This window comes from Tasmannia lanceolata, unplaced genomic scaffold (assembly GCF_043159265.1).
Source record: "Tasmannia lanceolata isolate RefF3 unplaced genomic scaffold, GAP_Taslan_0.1 ptg000003l, whole genome shotgun sequence".
NCBI classification, from domain to species: Eukaryota; Viridiplantae; Streptophyta; class Magnoliopsida; order Canellales; family Winteraceae; genus Tasmannia; species Tasmannia lanceolata.
In genome coordinates this window covers 15,436,285-15,445,961 of record NW_027518680.1, presented here as the reverse complement: position 1 = coordinate 15,445,961, position 9,677 = coordinate 15,436,285, and the positions used below count along the sequence as shown (strand labels likewise).

The 9,677-nt window shown below is 37.6% G+C and overlaps 1 pseudogene across 1 annotated transcript in view; it reads right to left on the bottom strand.

Moving 5' to 3' along the window:
* Positions 1-731: 731 nt before the first annotated feature.
* Positions 732-9,677, bottom strand: part of LOC143861503 (carotenoid 9,10(9',10')-cleavage dioxygenase 1-like) — a 30,098-nt pseudogene continuing 21,152 nt past the window's right edge. Inside the window, exons 5-13 of the transcript XR_013239965.1 lie at positions 9,408-9,587; positions 9,216-9,294; positions 9,036-9,117; positions 2,424-2,486; positions 2,190-2,328; positions 1,735-2,055; positions 1,585-1,649; positions 1,035-1,196; positions 732-949 (exon numbers count right to left, since the gene is read on the bottom strand). The product of XR_013239965.1 is annotated as a carotenoid 9,10(9',10')-cleavage dioxygenase 1-like (transcript). The remainder of the gene's footprint in view (positions 950-1,034; positions 1,197-1,584; positions 1,650-1,734; positions 2,056-2,189; positions 2,329-2,423; positions 2,487-9,035; positions 9,118-9,215; positions 9,295-9,407; positions 9,588-9,677) is intronic.

The following is a 9,677-nucleotide window of genomic DNA, read 5'->3' as shown; positions in this document are numbered from 1 at the left end:
GATAAACTATGCTCTAATTATCATAATCAGAGAAAAAAAGCTCATGATAGATCACCCAATTCATATGGAAGATGGTAGAAGAAGATAGAAAAGACTAGACAAGAAGCAAAAATGAAAGAAAGGTAATGGAATTCTTGGATATTGAAGTTCAACTCCACAACCTACGTCTTATATATATATATATATATGAGCATGCATTTGCTGCGCTCGAGCACAGAAACATGGTGGGGCCACATTTTGGGTGGGATCCAAAGCATTCATTTGATGGGCCCTTTCATGGGTAGGGTGTCCACCAAAAATCAGCTCCATTGGATCATATGTGTCCATTTTTGGCCCCACAAATGGACATCCATTGGTGATCCAATGGAGCTGATTTTTGGTAGGCTCCCCATCCATGATGGGGCCTTCCACATGAATGCTTAGGATCACCCCGCAAATGGCCCCACCCCCCTGTTTCTGTGCTCGAGCGCAGCAACTCTTTTTTCTCTCTCTCTCTCTCTCTCTCTCTCTCTATATATATATATATATATATATAGAACATGATGTTAATATGATAAAGCTCAGAACTAGAGCTATTCATGATGGCCTCAATCTTCTAAAATAAAAAACAGGGCATTCCATGATGAATACAATCCTAATAAACTAAATAACATAAATTCATTACATCAAAATAGTAATGTAAAAAAATCTAAACTATCTTAACACCTAACAAGGCTATATAACTAAAATAGTCTCCCAACATCCACTGGTAGCTGATCATGAATTCCTTCAAGTTTTCCTGAAGTTTAATCCTTCCGTTCAAGACGGCCACCAACCTGGATGGTAATATTTGCTAGCATTGAGCAGGCTTCAAGATAAAAGTGCTGTGAAATCCATATGGCACCCTCTGGGGCATCCCAATTTTGGCAGTTGTGTGACCATCAAACTTCCTCGTATCAATTATGTGAACCTGCAAGGAGCAAAGGTTCGATGTTTATAACTAATAATAACATAACTAAGGTTTTGGGATGATTTGGAATGGGCCTTTAACTTACTTGAGATATGTCATCATCTTCGTTATGAACAAATGATATTATCCATCCATCATCTTCCTCGACAGCTCCATTCCTGGGTACAAATGCAGCTCCAGTACAGAACTGGTTTTCCTCAAATGTATGGTAGTCCATCTTGATCAGTGCTATAGAATCTTTCTCCCTCTGAATCAAGAGTCGTAGTTATTAGTACACAAGATGTGATGAAAACTTTTTCTTCTCCGCTAAATATGTAATAGATTTTAATGGCCAGTCAATCTCATCCATGAGCATAATGCATGTGAATAAATGATTTTAAAAGTTAAAGAAGTGATGATTTTGTGTTAAATTCGAATTACAAGAGGATATGGATGAAACTTCCTGCTTTGGAATACATCATAATTTTTATGGTAAATAAATATGCTTTTCACTATAATATAGCTTGACACTCTCCAAGGTAATTACTCTAATTATTACACTTAATTGCTCTTAAACCTAAATTCCTACAAAAACAATGAAATAAATAGAGAAAAACATGGTTGCGACCTTAAATACATGCGTAAAAGTTCGTTACCTTAGAAATCTTATTGTCTTGTTCGTCGAACTGTAGCTTGGCTAGCCCCCCATACTTAGACATCCCTACAATTAAGAAGTAGATAAACACTTCTTGTTCAACTAAATAATCACTGAAAAGTAAGAACAAGAAATTTGAAATAATTCTCACCACAACTAGAGCTTGCAATGGAATCTACTACTTGGGTGTATCCATACTTGTTATGTAAACCGGTGAAGTTATTATTGATCATAGGGAAATCCACTGAGAACTCAGTCCCCGTGAGATTTCTTTCCCTAGCTACCCAGTTTTCATGTTTAACCTCCATTCGTACAAGCGAGAGAAAAGAAATCCATCCTCTGTGAAATTATCAGAATTTTTCTCACTTGTAGCAATAGGCTTATATCCTTTAGAGAACCATTCAAATTTGTCCTGACCCACATCTGGGCCTGGTACGACCGACCCATGAGCTCGGCAACCCCTCACTACAACCTGTTTCGGGTTAAAAATTTAGCATCCATTAAATTTCTACTACAATATTCTTGTGTTATACTTTCTCTTTCTAATAATACAAAGGTATTTTATAATAATAATACATTAACCAAAGGTGTTTTATAGTTAATTACCTCATCTCCATCCTCAAAGCAATTCAGCATGTGAAAAGTGCAATGTGGTTCTACATCAAACCATTTAACTGAATATGAATCTCCATAGCGAGGCATCACACCTATTCTTGAGTAACCTTCTTTCTCAAACTTTAACAATCTATAATATGATAATCGAGTTCTTCAGAAAATTTCTAAATTTGATCATTTAGCTAAGTTACAAAAAAATAATAATTAAACAAAAAAAATACTCACGAGCCTCCTTTCATGACCCTACCAATGTCTATAATAAGTGGAAAATCCAATATTATGTTGTACCTGAGAAGCAAAGAAGAAATGCATCAGTCCTTTATTACATCTTTCCGACAATTATAGATGCAATCCTTTGGATCCATGGATAGAATTATTGAATTCTAAATATTAACCGCAAGAGTAGTTTGTCAGTTTTGAAGAAGACTTCTATTGTGCCCCAGCTAAATAAATGATTTTTTTATATTTTCCCAAAAAAATCGCCACTTGAGTACACCATTGGATTATCTATGCACAGTGGGAAAACTATTCCTGCACTCGAGCGCAGATAAGCGTCAAAAACAGTGTGGGCCCACATTTATGGGGTGATCCGAAGCATTCATTTGAAAGGCCCTTACATAGATAGGGTGTCCCCAAAAAATCAGGTTGATAGGATCATCCTAACCAATCAATTTGTGGAGGGAAAAATGAACAAATAAGTGCAGATAAGCTTGTCTCTTATCTGCGCTCGAGCGTCAAAAACAATGTGGGCCCACAATTTTGGGGTGATCCAAAACATTCATTTGAAAGGCCCTTTCATAGATAGGGTTTCCTCAAAAAATTAGGTCCATAGGATCATCCCAACCCTTCCATATGTGGAGGAAAAAACTTGGCAGATTTGTTGGCAAACAGTATCTGTCCATTTTTCCCTCCACTTTTGGATGGGTTAGGATAATCCTATGGACATGATTTTTTGTACATTCCCTATCTATGTAAGAGCCTTTCAAATGAATGCTTTAGATCACCCAAAAAATGTGGGTCCACATGAGTTTTTCATGCTCGAGCGCAGATAAGCTATTAGTGCTCGAGCGTAGGAACAATTTTCCATATATATATATATATATATATATGGTTTGTGAGCTAGAGCTCAGCCTGAGCTAGAGTTCACAAACCATATCTCCCATAGTTGTTTGACTCATCCAGTCTAGTCATTTTATAGGTTATGGTTATGGTTATGGTTAGGATTATAGGTTATGGTTAGGATTATAGGTTATGGTTAGGGTTATGATTTGTGGAGGTTTAAAATGGATGGCTAGTTAGGATTATGGTATGGAGATGGTTTCTTAGGAACACACTATCTGTGGGAGGTGCTATAGAATGAATGGGTAGGATGAGTCAAAGAACATGGAGATGGTGTATTTGTGAACTCTAGCTCAGGAACCGCGCCTCCACATATATATGGAGGTGCGGTTCCTGAGCTATAGCTCAGCTTGAGCTAGATTTCATAAATACACCATCTCCATGTTCTTTGACTCATCCTACCCATTCATTCTATATCATCTCCCATAGATAGTGTGTTCCTAAGAAACCATCTCCATACCATAATCCTAACCACTCGATCTATAGAAGCCTATTTTCTAGCCATCCATTTTAAACCTCCACAAATCATAACCCTAACCATAAACCTCCACAAATCATAACCCTACCCATTCATTCTATAGTACCTCCCACAGATAGGGTGTTCCTAACAAACCATCTCCATACCATAATCCTAATCATTCGATCTATAGGAGCCTAATTTCTAGCCATCCATTTTAAACCTCCACAAATCATAACCATAACCCATAACCTTAACCATAACCATAACCATAATCCGAACTATAACCTATAGAATGAATGGGTTGGATGAGTCAAACAACTATGGGAGATGGTGTATTTAGAGGGCTGCTCAGGCTGCGCAATACCTTAGAAACCTTTTCCTAATATAATACACACACACACACAGATATATATATATATATATATATATATATATATATATATATATATATATATATATATATATATATATGGTTTGTGAGCTAGAGCTCAGCTTGAGCTAGAGTTCACAAACCATGTCTCCCATAGTTGTTTGACTCATCCAATCTAGTCATTTTATAGGTTATGGTTATGGTTAGGGTTATGAGTTGTGGAGGTTTAAAATGGATGGCTAGAAAATAGGATTCTATAGATCGAGTGGTTAGGATTATGGTATGTAGATGGTTTCTTAGGAACGCACTATCTATGTGAGGTGCTATAGAATGAATGGGTTGGATGAGTCAGAGAACATGGATATGGTGTATTTGTGAACTCTAGCTCAGGAACCGCGCCCCCTATATATATATATATATATATATATATATATATATATATATATATATATATATATATATCTCCTTTCTCCCCTTGGGATCTTCGAATCCTTCTTGAAGACTTGTGCGGCCCGACACAACACCATTTCACCATGAAAGACCACAAAACTTTTCTTGCATCTAGGGCAATTTGCACTTTCATTCACATACTTTGGCTCTGCCTCTACCACATGAAATTCAGAACACCAGTAACAAACCATCCGAAAACGTGAAAGCAGAGGAGGAGGAGCACTACGCAATACAAAACCCTTCGAGTGAGGTTTAGGAGGCATTGAAGGAGGAGCTTCCAATCGTGGCCGATATCGAGAAGTAGCCGTACTTTCATCATCTGATTCGTCCGTTTCACAATGGCTTTGTTTTCTCTTCAGCTCTTTGTATCTCTTCACATTTACATAATGATTCTTGTCCAGATTAAATTCGTAAGTTTTGAGAATTGAGAGGGCAAATACCTTCATGTTTTTAGTGTCTTGTAAGGCCATATTTTATGGTATTCATTCTATAGGTTATAGTTAGGATTTATGGCATGTTGTGTAGCCTTGCAAGACTATTTCATTGCTATTAATCCTTGTTGCTACTAACGTTAGCAGCTAGCTTAGCTGCTAACGTTAGCATAAAACAAGGGTGGGGGGAATAATTTCAGCCCGGAAAGCCCACATATGGTTAGATTTAAAGAGAGAAATCAATGCAAACTTGTTCTAAGTCAACCATCCTTTGAAAATAAGAGTTTCATTGCATCAAACAGGACCAAACGGGAAATAAAACTGAAAATCTATTACAAAACAGCTTGCTGTCCAGAATTTTAAATGCTTAAAACCAGGGCCCACAAACATCATCCAAGGGTCAAAGACATCCTAAAACACTAACAAAGTGTTAGGGTTCAAACCTACCATAAAAACTGGCTAAAGGATAAGAAAAGAAAGGTTTTAGGGTTTCAAAATACCTTCCGGAAAACACTGCAGTACCTTAGCCCAAAAAATACTCGCAACGGGTCCCAAAAGAAGATGGTGGAGAAGCTTGGAGCGTGAATCTTGTGCGGACAGCAGCGACTTCCAAGAGAGTCTACGGAAAAGGCCAAGAAAATAATAAAGAGGCTGAAGGATGGAAGAAAGAACAGTGGGATGGTGATCCACAAGTAGAAAAGAAGATTAAAGGGGCGAAAATGGTGGGGAAGAGGAGAAGAAGAAGTAAGAAGAAGAGAGACAAAATATTAGGGTAGAAGAAGGTGTTTGGAGAAGAAGAGATGAAAAGAGAAGGTTGGGGATGGAAGAAATGAGAAGGGAAGAAAAAAGAGGGAGAAAACTCACTTTGGGTGTGAGTTTTAAGGGGGAAAAAATGCCCATGGACGAGTGAAGAAGAGGAGGGAGGAGGGGAATGGTCGTCGGCCTCTCTTAGGTGCCTTGCTCGATTTTTCGAAAATCCAAAGTTAGGGTTTTTTTTTTTCTCCCTCAAGGCTCTTGAAGGTAAAAGGGTGGGCCCAAATCTCTACTTAATTCCCCCATGTGCATTAAAAGAAAGTAAGTGAAACCCAATGTCTATTATGTTGGGATTTATGGCATGTTGTGTGGCCTTGCAAGACTATTTCATTGCCATTAATCTAATTTTCTCCTATTGTACTCTAATGTACATCAAGTGATTTAGTTAACGTTAGCAGCTAAGCTAGCCATCCATTTTAAACCTCCACAAATCATAACCATAGCCCATAACCCTAACCCTAACCCTAACCATAATCCTAACTATAACCTATGGAATGAATGGGTTGGATGAGTCAAACAACTATGGGAGAAGGTGTATTTAGAGGGCTGCTCAGGCTGCGCGATACCTCAGAAACCTTTTCCTGATATATATATATATATATAGTGTAATTAACTTATCTACACCCTAGCTTAAAATACAGTGGGGCCCACATTGTTTGGGTGACCCAAAGCACTCATTTGATGGGCCCTCACATAGATAGGATGTGCTAAAAAATATCAGCTCCATAGGATCATCCAAACCCTTCGAATTATGGAGGCAAAAAATGGACACATTTGTGAAGGTTTATACACGTCCATTTTTACCTCCACAAATCGTAGGGTTGGAATGATCCTATGGAGCTGATTTTTTGGGCATACCCTATCTATGTCAAGGTCCGTCAAATGAATGTTTTGGATCACCCAAACAATGTGGCCCCCATTGTATTTCAAGACAGGGTGTAGACAAGTTATCTACACTAGGGTGTAGAAACTCTTTTCTCATATATCCATAATATATGGAGTAGTGGTTCGTGAGCTTGAGCTCACCGTGAGCTAGAGTTGACAAACCACTTCTCCCATAGTTGTTTGACTCATCCAACACATTCAATTTATAGGACCTCACATAGATAGGATGTTCCTAAGAAACCACCTCCATACCATAACCCTAACCATGCGATCTATAGAAGCCCATTTTCTAACCATCCATTTAAAACCTCCACAGATCATAACCATAACCATAAACCATAACCATAACCATAACCTATAAAACTATGGAAAATTATATATATATATATATATATATATATATATATATATATATATATATATATATATGAGAAAACGGTTCCTACACATATGTGTAGAGAGTTCTCTACACACTAGCTTAAAATACAGTGGAGGCCCACATTGTTTAGGTGATCCAAGCCATCCATTTTAAAGGCCCTCACATAGATAGGGTGTCTACAAAAAATCAGATCCATAGGATCATCCCAACCCTACGATTTGTGGAGGTAAAATGGATGTCTTTAAACCTTCACAAATTAGTCCATTTTTTGCCTCCACAATTCGAATGGTTAGGATGATCCTATGGATCTGATTTTTTGTGGACACCCTGTCTATGTGAGGGCCTTAAAAATGAATGGTTTGGATCACCCAAATAATGTGGCCCCCAATGTATTTTAAGCTAGTGTGTAGATAACTTATCTACACATATGTGTAGGAACCGTTTTCTCATATATATATATATATATATATATATATATATATATATATATATATGAGAAAACGGTTCCTACACATATGTGTAGAGAGTTCTCTACACACTAGCTTAAAATACAGTGGGGACCCACATTGTTTGGGTGATCCAAGCCATCTATTTTAAAGGCCCTCACATAGATAGGGTGTCTACAAAAAATCAGATCCATAGGATCATCACAACCCTACGATTTGTGGAGGTAAAATGGATGTCTTTAAACCTTCACAAATTTGTCCATTTTTTGCCTCTACAGTTCGAATGGTTAGGATGATTCTATGGATCTGATTTTTTGTGGACACCCTATCTATGTGAGGGCCTTAAAAATGAATGGTTTGGATCACCCAAATAATGTGGCCCCCACTGTATTTTAAGCTAGTGTGTAGATAACTTATCTACACATGTGTGTGGGAACCATTTTCTCTCTCTCTCTCTCTCTCTCTCTCTATATATATATATATATATATATATATATATATATATATATATATATATATAGAGGAAAGTGTTGGTGAGCTTAAGCTCACCAAACTTATGGTGAGCTTAAGCGCCCAATCACATTGGGGCCTACTTTGTTAGGATGATCCAAAGCATTCATTTGAAAGACCCTTACATAGATGGGGTGTGTAGCAAAAATCAGCTCCATAGGATCATCCTAACCCATCCATTTCTGGAGGTCAAAATGGACAGACATTATTTGTCCACAAATCTGCCCATTTTTTTCCTCCACAAATGGAGGGGTTAGGATGATCCTATGGAGCTGATTTTGGTACACACCCTATCTATGATAGGGCCTTGCAAATGAATGGTTTGGATCACCACAGAAAATGTGGGACCCATGTGATTGGGGCGCTTAAGCTCACCATAAGTATGTGCAGTTGCACAGATAAGCTATCTGTGCACGGCTGCACAAACGACAGTGGGGGCCACATTTTTGGGGGGATCCAAAGCATTCATTTGGAAGGCCCTTCCGTGGATAGGGTGTGTACCAAAAATCAGCCCTTTAGGACCATCCTAACCCTACCATTTGTGGAGGCAAAAAATGGGCAGAAACAGTGTTTGTCCATTTTCCCCTCAAACTTTGATTGGGTTAGGATGATCCTATAGAGCTGATTTTTGGTACACACCCTATCCGTGGAAGGGCCTTCCAAATGAATGCTTTGGATCCCCCAAAAAATGTGGCCCCCACTATGGTTTGTGCAGCCATGCACAAAGAGCTTATCTATGCAGCTGCACATACTTCATTTCCTCTCTCTATATATATGGTATATATATACATATATGTGTGTGTGTGTGCATATATATATATATATATATATATATATATATATATATATATATATATATATATCAAAACATACATTTTCCCAAATAAAGCAACAGATTAGTATTTATCTATGTACTTTGTTATAGAGCTTTCATGCGTAAGAAACTCAAAAAATTACATGAAATCCAATCTTACCTTTCTGTAACCCCTATGTCATGTACAAAGCTGTTTCTCTTGAACTTAAGGTCCACTTTATGTACTAGTTTCTTTCCGTCAGCTGAAAACAGAAAAGCTAATCAAACCCATGAATGGAAAATTATGTTTCAATTTTCCCTTCAAATGTCTAGCATAAGCTAGTGAAAATGATGTGGCTACCTGAGACAACTCCTACAACAAAGTAAGGTTCCATTCCATCTACCCCATGAGTAACAAGCTCCCCTGATCCAGGAGCTCTCTGTTCAATTTAAATTGATTAATTAACAAAGTTAGAACATTAAGTACACATAATTTTACGTTCAAATATCAAAGTTTTAGATGCAATCAAACTGCTGGGGCAAATAAAAAGACCTTGGGGTGGCTAGAGAAAGGGCGATCCCAAGCCCCATTGATATCCCAGCTATCTAATGTGTCAAGACTGAAGAGGTCTATTTCGATTGGTATATGATTCTCTGTAGCTGCATAGGATTTTCCTCCATGTTCGAAAACGGTCGTGTTCCCTAGATCCTTGTTTACTTTGCCATATCTTAGCTGTTTATATAGAAAAATATTATAAAAAGTAAGTATAACTATGTTGAAACTATGTAAATAGTAATTTCAATAATCTTTCTAACTAGTCTA